This window comes from Lynx canadensis, chromosome C1 (assembly GCF_007474595.2).
Source record: "Lynx canadensis isolate LIC74 chromosome C1, mLynCan4.pri.v2, whole genome shotgun sequence".
NCBI classification, from domain to species: Eukaryota; Metazoa; Chordata; class Mammalia; order Carnivora; family Felidae; genus Lynx; species Lynx canadensis.
Window position 1 is genome coordinate 213439790 of NC_044310.1, and position 18745 is coordinate 213458534.

Genomic DNA, 18745 nt, shown 5'->3' on the forward strand with positions numbered 1-18745 from the left:
AGAAGCTAAGCAAAAAAGAATACACTTTGTATGAGTCCATTTATATAAAACTCTAGAAAATACAAACTAATTTGTATGAACAAAAGGCAGATCATTGGTTGCTTGGGGCAGGAGTAAGAAAGATAGATTACCAAGGGGCCTCAAGGGAGCTTTGGGAGTGATGGACATATTCATTATCTTGATGGGATAGTTTCATAATTGTGTATGTATGTCAAAGCCAATCAATTTGTGCACTTTAAATATATGTAATTGTTTTTTTTTATTTTGGAGAGAGAGTGAGCAGGGGAGAAGGGCAGAGGAGGAGGAGGAGGAGGAGGAGGAGAGAGAGAGAGAGAGAGAGAGAGAATCTTAATCAGCTTCTATGTTCAGTGTGGAGTCTGACGCGGGGTTTGATCCCCTGACCCTGGGATCATGACCTGAGCCAAAATCAAGAGTTGGATGCTCAAATGCCTGAGCCACCCAGGTGCCCTTAAATATATGCAGTTTATTGTATGTCAGTTATACCTCAGTAAAGCCATAAAAAATAACTGAAAATAAAGAAACAATAAGATATTTGGACAAATGAGCCTGGAGCTCCAAGGAAAGATTGAAGCTAGAGATGTAAATTTGGGAGTCATCAGCAGATACGTAATGTCAAATCCGAGGTGGTGGATGAGATCACTTAGAGAGTGTAGCTAAAGAAAAGAAGGCTGAGTACCGAGTTCTTGGGTAAGCCAGCATTTAGAGGTCAGCTGACGAGACTGTGGAGAGATCTGTGCCCCTGGACAAGGAGGGTATGAAACATGGTGGTTAACTTTCATCTGTGTCTAAAGCAGAAATCAATGAAATTGAAAACAGAAAAATATTGGTTCTATAATAAAATCAGTAAATCAATAAACCTCAAGTACAGCTGACAAAAATAGAAGTCACAGGTCACCAATATCAGGAATGAAATCGGGAATATCACATATTACAAACATTAAAAAGATAATTTTTGAAAAACAAAACAAAAACTTCAGCTGTGCTTGGTTTAGGGAATAGGCTGACGCAGAGGGGCAGAGGTGCAGAGAAATGGGTGTCCACAGACTCAGACTTTCATAGTCCATATGGTCTGCTCAAATGTAGGAAGGCATTTTTTGATCTACTGGATCCTGAGCCCTTTCTCATGAACAGGGATTGGTATGGATACAGAGAAAAGCCTAGATGGGCAAGGAGGACCCTTTGAGTTGCTGGCAGTAGATTAAGGGAGATGACCGAGGGACTGCCTTGGTGTGTGCGTAGGCCCTCTTCAGCTGTCAGCAGGTTTGAAATGTAGAGGATGGTCCAGGGTTCCTTGACTTATTCGTTTTCTGTGGAGCTCCTAAGGATCTTCACAGTGACTGCCTGATAATTGCTTTTTATATGAAAGTCAACCCCACTAGGTATGTCTCTTGGGCCTCATTACTTAGAGTATTTCATAGCTTCCCATTCTGAAGCGGGAAGCCTTGCTGGCTGTAGCCCACCTGTCACAGTTGTTGGTGACAGGGTCAAACTAGAGAGAAGAGAATATTCAGACTGTCCTCAAGCATCCCTGACATGTAGGATATAAACATCTCAAAGCATACTGGCCAATTGTATTACAGGTTTGTTAGCACAAAAGCATATTGTTGTCAGAGGAATCTGTAGTCAATGGTGTGAGCAAATGTGAATTAATTGGATTATTCATCTTTGCTTCTTTATGCTTGTTGTGCTCACCCCCCTTGGGTATGTAAACTACAGGGCCTTTGGGGTTTTAGAAAAAACAACAATTCTTTTAGCTGTAGTAGTAAATAGTCAATTTATTTCACAGCATGTTTTTTGGCAAAATAGATAGCTGTTAAAGAATCAAGCTGTGAGGCAATCATAAAAAATAATTTGCTCTTATATAACAATTTTAATTTTAGAATTCTTCCACTTTTGTAGTATATATATGTAGTTTTTATTGCAGACATCTAATGAAGGATAGTTGAGGGACAAAAGATAGTTTCTTCACTTTGTCAATTGGGACATTAAGTGACTTGTTTAGGAACTGGAAGTTTTTGGCAGGGCCAGGGAGCAGAATCCAGATCTCATGACTTTCAGCTTCTTCCTCTTATAGGGTTTCTTTTTTCTTTTGTGTGAGTGTGTGCATGTGTGTGTGTATTTTTCAAGGCCGAGGGTCTGGTTTTCCTCAGATTTTCAAAGCGGGGGGAGACCTGTCCTCCAAATGATTAGGAGCTATTTCACAGGTCCTGATGATTCTGCCCAGAACTGCGCCAGGTACCTGTTGGCTTCTCATCCTGCACCCTGTTCTGTGCTAGATCCTGGAGGTTCAGCCTGGGAAAGGTCACAGGCTTTGCTGTTAAGGAGCTCGTAGGCTGGATGGGATGGGGATGGGAACAACTGTAGTATGGTTTGCAAAATAGAAAGAAATACATGTCATTATGGGGCACCAAACTCTTATGAGAGGACTGGAGAAGGTTTCCTAGAGGAGGTTCCATCTGCACTAAGGTTTGAAGATGGGATGGGGCGCCTGGGTGGCTCAGTTGGTTAAGTGTCTGACTTCGGCTCAGGTCATGATCTCACCGTTCATTGGTTTGAGCCCCATATCGGGCTCTGTGCTGACAGCTCAGAGCCTGGAGCCTGCTTCGGATTTTGTGGGTCTCTCTCTCTCTGCCACTTTCTCTCTCCCTCTCTCTCTCTCTCTCTCTCAGAAGTAAATAAACATTAGAAAAAGATAAAAGAAAAAGAAGATGGGAAGGGAGAAGAGAGGTTTTGTTTCGTTTTAGGATGAGAATGACTTGGGTTGAGAATGATTTGGCAAGAGAGGATTGTGAAAATTTCCACTTTCGGGGAGGAACATGTGGAGTAAGGCTCTCTGTCCCTGCTGTGCCATCGGCTGAGTGCGGCCCTCCCAACTCTCCTAGAGACTGATAAAAAAAAGTTCTCCAGACCCTGCCTTCCAAGAAGACCAACAGCCTTGTGGGCCAGCCCCCCTTACCCCCCGCCGCCCATTTTAAGTTTATTTTGAGAGAGAGAGAATCCCAAGCACGCTCTGCACTGTCAATGCAGAGCTTGACGTGGGACTCAAACCCATGAACCACAAGATCGTGGCCTGAGCCAAAATCAAGAGTGGGATGCTCAACCAGCTGAGCCACCCAGGCGCCCCTGGCCTTGGCCCCTTTTGCAGAAGCCCCACAGATACTGCTCTTTGCTCTGTAAACACTCCCTTTGCCATTTATTTGATCTTCACCCTGCCTCTTGCATTCTCTTTTCCTTTTCTTCCCTTTGTCCCATTAAGTTCATCTCCATAATCATTAAACAACTTTGTCCTTCATCTTTTTTGTTAACTATAATAAGTTTACCCTGTTATTTTCCTTCTTTTAGTAGCCCAATATAGTGCATCACAAATATATAAACCCTGCGGATGTTGGATGATTGCTAACTTTTTAGGGCTTGCTATGTACCAGGAACTATATTTAATGCATCATACCATTCTTTAGTCTGCTGTTGTCTCTATTCCAGTTTTGTGAATGAGAAACTTGAGTCTTAGCTTACACATTTTACTTGTTTAGGGAATATATAACTAGAGAATGACAGAGTTGGGATTCAGATTCACATCTCTGAATTTCATGAGCTCATTATTATTTGTTATTTCAGAGATAAAAAAGAAGAGAGTTATTGGATATGTAGATAGAAATTGTCAAGTATCATAAAAATCAGCATAAATCCAGGAAATAGTAATATATACCTTAGCATTAGGTAGTATCTTGAGTTCCCATCGTGGGTAAAGAGGATAATTGTATCAGTTGAAATGACCAAAGGCTTAGTATTAATTCTTAGAAAATAGCTGCTTTAGAAAAAATTAATTAGAATTCTAGTGGTTCTGTCTTAAGACTAGAGAGGCATGATAGCTTCTCAGGGCATTATGAAGGCAGGTGTTGGGAATGTGCCATAACCTTACCAGACATCTGCTCTAGATAGCGGATCAGATACTGAGAGAGCTGACCCAATTATAAAGTTACCTCAAGAGCTACAGCCTGCTGAACAAGGGGTTACAGACCCAGCTGTCATCCTGACCTGAGAGTAGATCACAAACTCGTGGGGCACGTGGCACAGGTGTTCAGAAGGCAGGTAGGCAGTTGCCATGGTAGAGGTGGGTCCTTCTCTGACAGAGACATAGGACTGATTTCAGAGGCATAGGACTCTCTCAATATAAACAGACTGGTGGAGCTGGCCCCTGGGCTGGAGTCAAGGATGCTATTTGATTGCCATGCTAGGAGAATTGGCTAGAGCAGTATTGGGAGCAAGAACCAAAGCAGGACACCAACCCTGAGAGCCAGAATTCTGGGCCTTTTTTGTGTTGCTGTTGTACCAAAGGAGATTTGGGAGCCCAGAATTAAGGTCTGGTGTCTTGGATCTGGGAGGTGGGTTAAAAGCTAAGGCCTCTTAGAGGAGGAGCCAAAGCTGTTTGAATGTTGCCTACCTTGCTTGATTGCGAACTAGGGTGAGCAGCTTAGTTGATGCAGCCATAGTGAGTGACCCAGGGAAAATCAGAGTAAAGGAGGAGGATAAGAGCATATTAAAATTAGACTGTTCTACAGTGTGAAACAGAAGCTGATTAGCTAAAGAGTCAGAGGTAGATGTCAAGTGAAATTTCTACTCATTCAAAATTAGTTCCTATATTTTTTGTCTGAATGTTTAAAACTATAGTAAGAAAGGCTGGAGTCGATTTGATATATTGATAGCCACTGGAAAACCATAATGCTATTCGTTTATCCCTTAGGTATTTGTTGAGAGCACTTGCATCAGACAGAGAGGATATAGTTGGAATAAATCAATTAAGCACTTTGTTAGTGAAGTCTAATTTTCTCTTAGGACAGGATTATTTCACTTAATTTTCAATAGAGCAAAGTCTATGCATGAATTAAGGAGGGTGGAGAAGCAGGGATAATTATTCTGTATTTCTTAACAGGTCTGTTATACAGTTACTAAGAAAACTTACTGTTATGCAAAAATACACTTCAGCAAAGGAATAATAGAAGTACGGATGGGTATTTTAGAAGAGATTGGCACAGAAAGAAAGAACTAATGGGTTTGAAAGAATAAAGGAAGCGTTGATAGGAGTTACTACTCTTGTTCTAAATTAAACAAACAACAAAAAAATCAAAGTGCACATTTAATCCCTAATTTTCAGTGGCTGTTCCAAACCTTCTTATGGTCACATGAAATGGGTCTCGTACAGTAAATTGTTTCCTTTGACAACTAACTTTTCCTTCAAGTGATTGTTTTAAAGTTTTGTCTTCCAAGTTCTTCTTTAAATATGCATCCATCATACTAGATTATACTTAATCCAGTCTCTTATATAACCACTATCATTTTGGATTGTTCTCAATTCCAGTGGAATTAGGATTTCTTAGAACTGTTTGGTTTCCTGGCCTGTATGACAGGCCCGAAAAAGACTTGGAAGGTACTTAATGATGGAGGGCAAGGTCTTTGGAGCCTCCACCCATAGCAATATGGTAGGTAAGGTATATCTACTACCATGATCAGATTTTCCCAAAATTGTTATATACACAAACCTATTTTTAACAATCATCTTTTCTTCTTCATTATTGCCAGCTCTGGGATCAAATACTTCAGGTTCTTGCCTGCTCTAAACATGCCTTCAGATCTCCGTAATTCAAATTGAAATGTCTGAAATAAGGAATGTATCATTTAAGGATAGAGTAGCTTATTTGTGCTGGGAAACTCCCAATTAATATTTCAGGATTATTTTCTAGAAAACTAATTCAGTCCTCCGTAACTCCGTGGAGATGGTTTGGTGAAACTCACGTTCATTGTATGGAATGAATTAATGTAGATGAAGGACTTTTAGCAATGCTGGCACATTGTTAAGTGCTTAAGAAATGTCAACTATTACTATTATTCTTCCTTGAAATGAAGACTGAGAGGCATTGTTTGGTCAAGAGCACGTAATAACTCAAACTTGCTATTCCCAGCTCTTGAATTTACCACTGATAACATTTATTTACAGTAGAAATAAAATGTTGATGTAAAATGTTGGTGTCTCACTATGCATTCCTTTGAAGGATCTAAATTGCTGGAAGGTTGTGATAGCTAAGGTTATACTGTGGAACAACATTGTTTATTTTGTACCCATGCTGTTTGCCCATCAAGATCATCTAGGGCCTTGCCTTGTATTATCTTCACCCCAGAGCCCAGGCTGAATGAAATAGCTGCTAACAGGAGTATTCCCCTTTTCTGTGGCAGAAAAGAGCCACAGAGCCTTGGACATTTAAAATGTCCTTGCCCAGAAATGACCCCATCAGTTCTACTCACACCTCATTGGCTAGAATGAGTCACCTGGCCCTCCTCAACCACAGGAGGGCCAAGAAGTGTCGTCCTACCAAGTGTCTACAAGTAGGGATAGGAGCATATACGTGGTGAACTGCACTAATGACTGTCACACTGCATTAATTAGGTTGATCATATGTTGCATTCTTGACTAGCCATCTGAAAAGTGTATGCCATTGGTCACTATGGAGATCAGTCAGCAGCTTCTGTATCGCTTACTACAAATTCATCTCCATTAATGAAGGAGGAATTCAGAAATACCTGAAAGATCTAGATGGCCTTTCAGGTCACCTCTAGTTTTATAATTTTTGCTTGAAAGCACAATGTGTGATGCAAAGTAAGTTTGTTGATCTTTGCATCAAGCTAATGGTACAGTTTGGGGGTATAAAAGGCAAGGAAATTATGTTTTAAGGAAATGTACTGGCATTCGTGTGATAATTTTTATAAACCATACGGTGTTTATCATTATTAGTAGTGTTGTGATACTGTTGCTTGCTACTGCTCTTTAGTTTTTATTTTAAAAATTTCAATAGATATATCTTATCCCATGTTTTATGGAAACTAGTAATGATTTAGGGCATATGCATAACTATATTATAAATTTAGGCAACTAGGGAAAGGGACATTGTAGATTTGGAAAATTACAGGTATTTTAGTGTTTTGGAGCTTGAAATGTAAGATAGGGATTTAATGTGGCAGGAGACGAGGCCAGGCTAATAGATGATGGGTGGGTGGGGTCACATCATGAAATGTCTTCATGCTAGTAAAGGAGTTCAGCTGTGATCATACAGGCATTAGGGAGCTGGAAGGAGGTTAAGACAGGGTAGTGATTCAAGAATAAAAGACACAGGGATAGCAGATGTGAGAAAAACTTAAATTACAGTACCTTAGGCTGGGTTTCCCAGAGGCGGAGCCTGAGGTTTCTGGTCCTCATAGTCTGTCTTTGTGAGAGATTTCCGAAATACATCAAATTACTTAAAACTTAATTAGTAAAGACACAGATCAAAAGTTACCATTTGAGAACAAGTTACTGAGAATGAACTAGATTGAGTACTCGAAGAGGTTGGGTTTGGATGGTAAGAGAGTGAAGTGAGGGGAACCTGGGTGGCTCAGTTGGTTGGGCATCCAACTTCAGCTCAGGTCATGGTCTTGTGGTTCATGAGTTTGAGCCCCGCATCGGGCTCTGTGCTGACAGCTCAGAGCCTGGAGCCTGCTTCAGATTCTGTGTCTCCCTCTCTCTCTGTTCCTCCCTTGCTCACACTCTGTCTCTCTCTCTCTCTCAAAAATAAAGGTTACAAAAATTAAAAAAGAGTAAAGTGATAACACAGCACACAGAATGGAGGTGGAGACAGGACCTGCTCTCTAGAAAACCAGATCAGGTTTTAGGAGCAAATGCACTGGGGACAGTTGGCCAGGAGAAGGGAGACGTCCCGATGGTGACTTTTTTGGTAGCATTCTAGAACTGGAGTTAGCAAACTTTTGTCAAAGCCAGATAGTAAATGTTACAGGCTTTACTGACCATAAGTTTCCGTCGCAACCTCTGAACTCTGCCTCTGTAGCCTGAAAACAGCTATATTCCAGTAAAACTTCATGTACAAAAACAGCTGGGTTTGGCCTATGAGCAGTAGTTTGTGGAGCCCAGTTCTAGAGGCCTGGTTAGGCCTCACGAAGGCCCTTGCCCCGCCTGACCTAGCAAGCACTATAGGACTCAACACAGGCCCCTCGTTCTTAGCCTTAAGCAGCATGACATCTGTGTTGCGAAAGGTCTTCCAATTTTGACTCCATCTCAATAATTGGAGCTTTTAGTTCTTGAGTGTTTTGTTTTTTAAGCAGAAAATTCTAAAGAGTCTTTATCTCCATGGGTTCTGGGAAGTTAGTTGACTGGATTATGTGATTTGTTTTTTTAGAGTTATTCTAATAATATGGTGTTTTTTTTTTAAGTTTATTTATTTATTTTGAGAGAGATAGAGACAGTGCACGTGAGGGAGGGGCAGAGAGAGAGAGGGACAGAGAATCCCAAGCAGGCTTCGAGCTGCCAGTGCAGAGCCCGGTGCAGGGCTTGAACTCACGAAACTGTGAGATCATGACCTGAGCTGAAACCAAGAATCAGATGCTTAACTGACTGAGCCACCCAGGTCCCCCCTCCATCAAGGTTTTGTTGAGTGCTTGCTGTGAGTCAGGCAACACGTTATACCTTAGGAACATGGTATGGAATAAGATAGGCAGGATCTGGTTCTAAACCGCATAACATAGAAAGTGACTTGAGTGCCTGTGTTTTCAGTTCTTCCAAAGGTGGTACTTAAATAGTGCCGTTCTAGATTCAAAGTAGAGAAGCTTCTTCATTACGCATAGTGGGTGCCTTAGTGTATAAGGGCTTGATTTTCTTGAGGAACCCAGGCTGAGACTGTCTGTCAAGTGGAGCGATACAGAGCGGTGAGTGCAGCCGTGGAGTCCTAGAGCACTGTGCAACACCCTGCTAGCCTGCCGAGTCTCAAAGAATGTTTTGGGAAATAAATTTCTGGAGGAGATGAAGTCTGAATGTAAAGTAAGTTTGAACTAGAGGCTTGATGGAAGGGAGAGCCTGGCCTGCTCTAAATCCTGAAAGTTGTTTATTACAGTGGGAATGGAGGCTGTGAGGGGAAGAGGGATGGCTGGAGATGAGTCCTTGTCAACCTTGTCAGAGGTTCCTGCTCATTGGGTGCAGAGACCAGTCGTAGAGGTGAGTACGCACATCTTGCTGTGTGAAGCCAAGACGAGCCTGGGTACTGTTGGAATCCTTGGTGCACAGTCACTTATTTTTCTGTAACCATCGGAGTGAAGTCTCATTGTTTGTAATGTGCTACAATGGAGTATCTTCAGTCTGTAAAGACCGTAGTCTCAGATCCTTTGGGATAAGACGTAGTTGGCTTTTGACATTGAGGAGCTTGGGCCTTGCAGCCCCTGGGTATATTGGCTCTGGGCCGTCTGCCTGTCCTCTGCAGTACGTACCTGGTGTTGGATGTGGTATTCCTTCCTGATCCCTGCAGCTCAAAGTGTGTTACGTACCAGCAGCATCGCAGAATCTCAGGCTGTACCCCAAGGCCCACTGAATAGGACTGTTTTTGTTTTTAGTTCTTTTTTAATTCGAGTATAATTAACATACAGTGATATGTTAGTTTCAGGTGTACAATATAATGACTCAAATATTCTATATATTTCTCGGTGCTCATCCAGATAACTGTACTCTTAACCCCTTTATCCATTTCATCCATCCTCTCACCCACCTCCCTTCTGGCAGCCACCAGCGTGAATAGTAGGTGTTTTAACAGGATCCCCAAGTGATTTGTATGAACTTTAAATTTTGAGAAGCACTGATGGTGGATAATTAAATAATTAACTTTTCTTTCTTTTAAAATAAAAACTACTAAAGCATTGTAGAGAAAGGAGGAAGGTGTATATGACATTACTGTATTGTAGCTAGTCCTGGGGAAGAGTTGTGAGTGCAGTGTGACTTGTTGGGTCTTCAGAGATTTGTGGGAGTAATGATTTCCTTATTTTAGCAGAATTAGATTCTGACCACCTTCCCCCTGATCAAAGACACACACACACACACACACACACACACACACACACACACACACACACACTTCCTTTCTCCGTTTAGCTAGCAAAGAAGGACTGAGAGATTATTCTTATAGGTGTATTTGGAAAAAAATTTACTAATTAGTTTATTGAAAAAAGATTTCAATCTTTAAAAAAAATTTTTTTTAATGTTTATTTTTGAGAGAGAGAGTGCAAGCAGGGGAGGGGCAGAAAGAGAGGGAGAAACAGAATCTGCCACAGGCTCCAGGCTCTGAGCTGTCAGTACAGAGCCTGATGTGCCGCTTGAACTCATGGACTGTGAGATCATGACCTGAGCCGAAGTCGGGGACTTAGCCGACTGCGCCACCCAGGCGCCCTGATTTCAATCTTTATCATAAGTTGTTTTTATTCCAATCAATAAGTGTCATGTAATCCACCTCCTCTCCCATTTTTAGAAGATTTGTTTTAGGACATCTCCTTTTATATTAAGTTCAAATAATCATGTCATTTCTATTAATCTCCAGTTTCAAATTTTTTTTCCTGAGAAATTACCTCTTAGAATGTGTTTCATACGTGTTTGTTATGACCTAGGTTTTCTATTTCTTTTTTCCTAACCCGCTGTTTGAGGCCTGCTTTTAGTAGTTTGCAACATGTTACAGTCTTTTTGCAAAAGTAAACTTAGAGTATGTTGAAAAGTTATTTCAGTTTTCAAAATTTTGTTTGAAACAGTCCACAGTATGAAAAACCTTCTAATAATGTGAGCATTATTCCTTTTCCTTTTCCCCTATGCTATTCTGTCATATGCTGTTGCATCAGATGAGATTTTAAAGAAAAAGCATAATATAGCTGGAAGGGTAAAGAACTGGAAGAAGAAAATCTAAACAAAGGGAGTCTGAAACTGTTCAAATATCTATGTTTGGAGTTTATCAAAAGGATATATTGTTCTTTAATAAATAGGGTACCCACATTATAAAAATGATTTATTATTTATATTGGAATTATCCTTTCATTCTGACATTTACTTTGGTAAGAGAGGTTAGATTATGCTAAAAATGATTAGAGTAATGATTTTATTGAGATAAAATCCTCATTTTAATCATTTTATTTTTGTTTACTTTTAAAACCACTTTATTTATTTATTTTTTTAATATGCAATTTATTGTCAAATTGGTTTCCATAGAACACCCAGTGCTCATCCCAACAGGTGCCCTTCTCAATACCAATCACCCACCCCCCATCAACCCTCAGTTTGTTCTCAGTTTTTAAGAGTCTCTTATGTTTTGGCTCCCTCCCTCTCTAACCTCTTTTTTTTTTTTCCCCTTCCCCTCCCCGATGGTCTTCTGTTAAGTTTCTCAGGATCCACATAAGAGTGAAAACCTATGGTATCTGTCTTTCTCTGTATGACTTTTCCTTTTCCCCTATGCTATTGGACTTATTTCACTTAGTGTAACATTCTCCAGTTCCATCCATGTTGCTACAAAAGGCCATATTTCATTCTTTCTCATTGCCACGTAGTATTCCATTGTGTATATAAACCACAATTTCTTTATCCATTCATCAGTTGATGGACATTTAGGCTCTTTCCATAGTTTGGCTATTGTTGAAAGTGCTGCTATAGACATTGGGGTACAGGTGCCCCTGTGCATCAGCATTCCTGTATCCCTTGGGTAAATTCCTAGCAGTGCTACTGCTGGGCCATGGGGTAGATCTATTTTTAATTTTTTGAGGAACCTCCACACTGTTTTCTAGAGCGGCTACACCAGTTTGCATTCCCACCAACAGTGCACGAGGGTTCCTGTTTCTCCACATCCTTGCCAGCATTTATAGTCTCCTGATTTGTTCACTTTACCCACTCTGACTGGCATGAGGTGGTATCTGAGTGTGGTTAAAACCACTTTAAAGAGTGCAGTCTAGTGATTTAAAAATAGTCACAGTGTTGTATCACCATTGTCTAATTCCAGAACATTTTAATCATCCCCCAAAGAAACTTTATCCTCATTAAACATTCACTTCCCATCCCCTTCCCTCCCAGACCCTGGGAACCACTAGTCTTCTTTCTGTCTCCATAGATGACTCTGTTCTGGACAGTTCATATAAATGGAATCATACAGTATTTCTCTTTTGTGCTTGGGTTCTTTACTTAGCATGTCTTCAATATTCATCCATGTTAGAGCATTTATCAATTCTTTATTCCTTTTTATGTCTGAATAATATGCCACTGTACAATGTGCCACATTTTATCTTTTCATCAGTTCATGGACATTTGGATTGCTTACTCTTTTTGGCTATTATGAATAATGCTGCTATGAACATTCATGAACAAGTTTTTGGGTGAATCCATGTTTCAGTTCTTTTGGTTGTATACCTAAGAGTAGAATTATTGGGTCATCTGGGGACTCCATGTTTAGTAAAAATTGATTTTTGTAACGTATCACTAAAATATACTGTCCCTAAACTTTTTCGGTTCAAAAGGAATTAGTCTTGTGAATATATACACAATTTTGGCCCTGAAATGTCCTGTGTTCTTTGGTATTTCATCCATTGTATGAGCAGTATATGATGTCTGTTGCTTCTGTTCCTTTTCACACGCAGGTCATTATTTTGGGCATTTCAAAATGGTACCCCTCAGTCATCTAGCCTGTGGATTGATGACCCTTTGCTTTATTGTTTTGTGGGTTATTTCTGGAGCATCAAAAGTTCCCTTTTATAAAACGTTGTATGTGGGAAGACTATGCTTTCAGTAGCAGTTCGGTCCTAGAGAAGTTTCTCTGAACGTGTCGAGCACCTGAAACCACGAGGATTAGGTGCAGCACCCTCTCCTGAGCCTGCCGCTGGCTCTGGGTGTTGCTTCTGGAGCTGTTGCCATTGATTACCCTTTTTCTCTCCCTGATGACTGTTTTTCTCTTCCTTTGGGAGAGTGAGAGGGAAGAGTTGCCATCTGAGTGGGAAAAAAATGGAAAAAAAAGGTTGCAGGCAGTTACTGAGTTGTATATGCCCAGGTTGTTTTTGTTTGTTATTGAAGGAGGTTATTTATTATTGTTTTTGTTGTTGAGAAAGCATGTTGTTGAATGTCACATGGGCAGTACATTTACTTCATTACCTAATGTAAGTCCTATTGTCCTCTTAGCATTTTGTGTCTTTGTTACCTGCTTTTCAAAATGCCTTTATACAATGAATGTACAATAATCATATTATGTGTGTATGATTTAGTATTATGATCTTTTATTTACTATAAACATTATCTTCATTTATTACTAAGATTTCTAAACACAAGTTAATGCACTCAGAAAGTGATTGAATAAATCATCACTTTTAAGTACTGCCTAATGTTTCATTGGGTGGATATTTTTTATTTTTAATAGCTTTCCTATGTTATAGGGCATTTTAACTATTTATAATTTTTTTGTTATTTAAATAATGTTGTGGAGGGGCGTCTGGGTGGCTCAGTCGGTTGAGCATCCAACTTCAGCTCAGGTCATGATCTCACTGTTTGTGAGTTTGAGCCTCATGTTGGGCTTTGTGCTGATGGCTCAGAGCCTGGAGCCTGGAACCTGCTTTGGATTCTGTGTCTCCCACTCTCTCTGCCCCTCCCCTGCTCATACTCTGTATCTCTCTCTCTCAAAAGCAAATAAACATTAAAAATAGTCTTTAAATAAAAAATAAATAATACTGTGGAGAACATCTTCAAATACATAACTTTTATTTCTTAGGGTTGTTTCCTTATTTTTTTTTAAAATGTTTATTTTTGAGAGAGAGACACACACAGAGTATGAGCAGGGGAGGGGCAGAGAGAGAGGGAGACACAGAATCCGAAGCAGGCTCCCGGCTGTCAGCACAGAGCCTGACACAGGGCTTGCACCCACAAACCACGAGATCATGACCTGAGCTGAAGTCGGACACTTAACCGACTGAGCCACCCAGGTACCCCTGTTTCCTTTTTTTTTTTTTTTAATGTTTATTTTATTTATTTATTTATTTTTTTTGAGAGAGAGAGAGTGTGTGAGTGAGCAGGGTAGGGGCAGAGAGAGAGGAAGAGAGAGAATCCCAAGCAGTGTCTGTGCCATCAGCAGAGAGCCCCACATGGGGCTAGATTTCACAAACCATGAGATCATGACCTGAGCCAAAATCAAGAGTCACATGCTTTACCGACTGAGCCAGCCAGTCTCCCCTCTTAGTATGGTGTCCTTAAGTTTAAATTCTCAGAGTACAATTTATTGTACAATTGTACAATTTATTGGGTCAGAAGATGAGAAAATTCTTCAAATGGTATCTGTGAACTACTGGGTCATACCCCTCCTAAATAATTAAGCCCAATCAATAAAAGACTTTGAATTATTTCTTTAGTTTTTACCTTTTGTTTCCCATCCATCCTTTGATATTGTTGATATTTCAAATGTTGGTTTGATCATCTTCAATGTGCACTTTGCGTTGGACATGATTTCAGTTCTCTGGTGGATACAGAAGCATAAGGCTGAATCTGTACTCCAAAGTCAGGCACAGGGGTGTATTTTTCTAAGTGTACAGATCCCTGTTTTGTGCATACTTTTCTATTCTTCTGTTTTATTCCTCTTTCTAAGGAAAAGAAAGTCTTTTTAAAAAATTTTTAACATTTATTTATTACTTCTTAGAGACAGAGCATGAGCAGGGGAGGGGCAGAGAGAGAGAAAGGGAGACACAGAATTGGAAACAGGCTCCAGGCTCCGAGCTGTCAGCACAGAGCCTGAAGCAGGGCTTGAACTTGCAAACTGGTGAGATCATGACCTGAGCCAAAGTTGGACACTTAACCAATTGAGCCACCCAGGCGCCCTATTCCTCTTTCTTTATAGCCAGACTTTTTTGGACCCACTGCCTGTTTCTTGATAGTGGTCTAGATTCTTCAGTTTGGCTTCCAACCCACCATTCTACTAAAGTTGTTGTTTTCAGGGGTGCCTGGATGTCTCAGTTGGTTAAGCGTCTGACTCTTGATCTTGGCTCAGGTCATGATCTCACAGTTTGTGAGACTGAGTCCTGTGTCAGGCTCTGCGCTGACAGTGTGGAGCCTGTTTGGGATTCTCTCTCCCTCTCTCTCTGTCTGCCCCTCCCCTGCTTGCTCTCTCTTGCAAAATAAATAAACTAAAAAAAAAAAAAATTAAACTTGTTCCTTTCATGGTCATCATTAATTTCCTATCCATTTTCATCAGTCATTTTCTTTTCATTTTCCTTGAGCTTCTACAGTGATTTAAGACCATTGATTTCCATCCACTTTGTGACCGTGCCCCAGTTCTGTGGTCCAGTTCTGTTTCTCTCCTTGGTTTGTTCTTTCTTAGTTGATTTCTCTTTCCTCCACCTAGTTGTAGACCTTTCCCAATTTCCCGTCCTGAGCCATCTTTTCTTTTTTTACACACTTTCCCAAAGAGGCCTCTGTGCACATTCAGAGTTTAAACTGGCACTTCTCTTTGGGTGATTTCCACGTTCCGTTCATTTACCCAGCATTTTTTCATTGGCCACTTTGTGCCTGGGGCCCAGGGGAGTGAAGATGAACACAGTTTGACCGCCCAAGATCAGATCTGTAAACAGAGCCGCCATGTGCTACCTGATACATTCCTTACAGAGATTTGAAGACACATGCCAGAGCTCAGAGGAGGGTAGAAGACAGCTGTGCCCAAGGGAACTGATGTAAATTTCTTCAACTGGATGATGTTTGAATTTCAGTTTGAGAGAAGAGTTTGTCAAATGAAGATTCAGGGGAGGGGAGAATATTTTAGGCAAAAGAACTATGTATTATAAGCATGTCTCCTCCCAAGTTTAAGCTGGTGAGGGCAAAAGCTGTGTCTTATTTATGTTTATGTTCATGGCATCTGAGAAAGAACATGAGCTTTTCAAGTCAGATTGGGGTCCACATTCTAGACACTTTATTTAGGGGCTCTGAGGTTTAGGAGACTTGTATGTAAATGGAAGGAAGTTTTTGGTCAGGATTAATGAGCTACAGTCACCCAAAAATATTGTCTGGAATAGGTGCTTTTAAAGTGTGAATTTCATTCTTTTGTTTTCCTGTCCTTGCTTTTAGTGGCCATAATTGACATGCAGTAGTTGGGGAATAAATCTTTGTTGAACCATTTTGTGGTTTCCAAACAACATAAGAAAAATGATCTTTTGATGTGAACTCTTATGAGTAAAAAGCATGGGGTGAATTTACTAAACTTAGTAGTCTTCCAAAGCAAAAATTTGTTTTCTGAAGAACTAACTTTAATTGGAAGAGAAAATACAGCGTTGGATCAAGTCAGGTTTGCTGGATGTTTGCACATGGGAGCTTGATATATCAAAGGTGGACGGTGTTGATTATAAATGTCTTATGTAATGTTTCTTGATTAATATTTACAGATTTCTTAGAATTTGTCTTCATTTCCTTTGGTTTTAAATAAGTATGGTTGTAGATTTCAATTGTTCCAGAATTGTCTGTTTTTTCCTAGAGGCCCCAGATGCTATAGCTCCCCTGTTTTTCAGTTAATATTAGCTTAGGCTAGAGTCTTTTAGCTCTTTGTTGCCAATTGCATTCGTATTCCTTTGTGTGACATAAAGGCCTTCCATGACCTGCCCTTTGCCCTCTCGGGCAACCTTCAGTGTAACCTTAGCCTGGGCGCCCCAGAAGGGAGGTCTTTGAATAGGCGCCATACAGCTACATGTCTACGTTTTCTTTTCACACACATTGTTTCCTTTGCTTCCAGTTCTCTGCTTGTATCTCTTTTTTTCTCCCTTACACAGGTCGTTGCCACTGGGAAGGCTTTCCTTTATATCTCCACAATTGTTACTCGAGGTTGCTGTTTTGCTTAATTGAAAAACCTGCAGTTGCTTCTCACCTATATTGTAGAGCCCTTTCTTATTATTTCTGTTCACATACCAGTGGTATTTGATGGTTTTTTTCTGGGCATTATTTGTGTTGCTTCTTACCAGTGACTCCTGCTATATGATGTTAAAAATGGCAACTAGCATTTCTTGAGTACCTATTCTGTGACAGGCACTCTTTTCGGGCCTGTGCAAATACTGTATATTGCCCGTGTGGATTACTTTGCAAGGTGGACTGAACTGTATTACTTCTTTTTCATTGTTCATGTACTCATTTCTAAATAGGCCAGAGAATATTTATTTAATTCGTGAGGGGGCAAAGTCTGACAACAGATGAAAAGTCAGTCCCTAAATCATAAAATTCTTGAATTTGGGTTTTTGTTTATACTTCCATCTTTCAACGTACTTCTATTAAGGCTGTATGGAACTTAGAAAATGTATTAGTGTCAGTTTTATGACTAAATTATTTAAAAATAGTTTAAAATATAGTTTTAATAATAAACTAAAGCAAAGAAAGTACTATGTCAGTTTTCTCTTAATTCATTGATGTGATGATTTATTCAGCAAATATTATTTTGGACATCTGTGGTACACCAGATAAGGGAATACTGTATCCTGAATATAACAGACAGTGTGGTGCCCTCATTGAACATACAGAAAGTTTAGATCATCTGTTAGGCCTGAATGGATTCAGGAAGTCTTATTTTCAAAACCTGTTTTTGTTTCTTTGTTTAGAACCATAAGGAATATCTTAACATATGGAAACTAACAAATGCAAAAGCCAGAGTGCTTTTTAACTTTTTCTAATTTGAAAGGAAAATTCTCTTCTTCTGGCAGAAAATAAGTCATCTCCTTAGCTCAGTTCCTTTGGAGAAAGATACTTGCAGTGTTATTTTTGTCTTAGAATTAATAAATTAAATGACTTTCCTAAACTCATTCATTTTACAGTTATTTGACACTTTTTTGATGTCCAAAATTGACTAAAGAATGAATCGCTGTTCATTTCATTTCCCGTTCTTCCATTTTGCCTTTGAAGCTTTCCACTGATAGCTGTTAGTTCTTAGAAACAGCATTGGGGCAGGGCATTGCTCCCTTCCTCACTCCCTGTTCTCTAGGCCATCATCCTAAATCTCTAATGTGGGTCGAGACAGAGAATGCACACATGTGCCTATATGCATTGCAGGGAAGGTTTTTCAGGGACTTGGAAGGGGCCTGCAAATAGAGGGCCCAGGATTGGTAGAGGAAAAAAATCCAAGAAAGGTAAAATTCATATAAACATGTATATGGAAGACCATCTATAATATGGAAACTGCCCAAGTACATTTCATAAGTAACATGAACTCTTGACTCATTATTGAATTATATTACATTTATTGTATGTATTTTGTATCCCACAGTAAAAGTGTTTGGTTGACGGTATGTACTTAAAAAAAGCAGAAAATCCATCCTCAGATCTTCTCAGCTTCTAATTGCATCAGCATGATCTGTTCCCATTCTATCTGCTAAAAGAAAAGTGAATCTTCTTTGGAAGGAGGGAATATCTTCTAGAGCTCTTACAATTTGCATTGATGTTATCTAGCATTTAATAAAAAATTATCATGTATGACAAATGATCAAAAACCTAGAGAAAAAAAACCAGTAGAAACACGCAGGTAATTTAGATTTTGGTGTAATAGGAAACTGATTCTAGAAGACTGAGCCAGAGCGCCTGGATGGCTCAGTTAACGTGTCCAGTTCTTGATTTTGGCTCAGGTCATGATCTCACGGTTCATGAGTTTGAGCTTCACATTGGGCTCTGTGCTGACAGCATGGAAGATGCTTGGTATTCTCTGTTTCCCTCTCTCTCTGCTTCTCTCTCTCTCTCAAAAATAAATAAACTTAAAAAAAAAAAACAGTGAGCCAATATGTTCAAGAGAATAGATGACAAGATGGAGAATTTCACCAGAGAACTGTTACCTATAGAAAGATAATGGATAGGAATTTTAGAACTGAAAAATAATAGAGACTGATTTATTCAGTATATATGATT

The 18745-nt window shown here is 39.9% G+C and overlaps 1 protein-coding gene and 1 non-coding gene across 6 annotated transcripts in view; both read left to right on the plus strand.

Annotated features, from left to right (window-relative positions):
* Positions 1-18745, plus strand: part of DIS3L2 (DIS3 like 3'-5' exoribonuclease 2) — a 350877-nt gene that overhangs the window by 76579 nt on the left and 255553 nt on the right. The window lies entirely within an intron of this gene.
* Positions 12620-12841, plus strand: LOC115522471. Its single transcript, XR_003971392.1, has one exon. It is a non-coding gene; the product is annotated as a small nucleolar RNA U3 (small nucleolar RNA).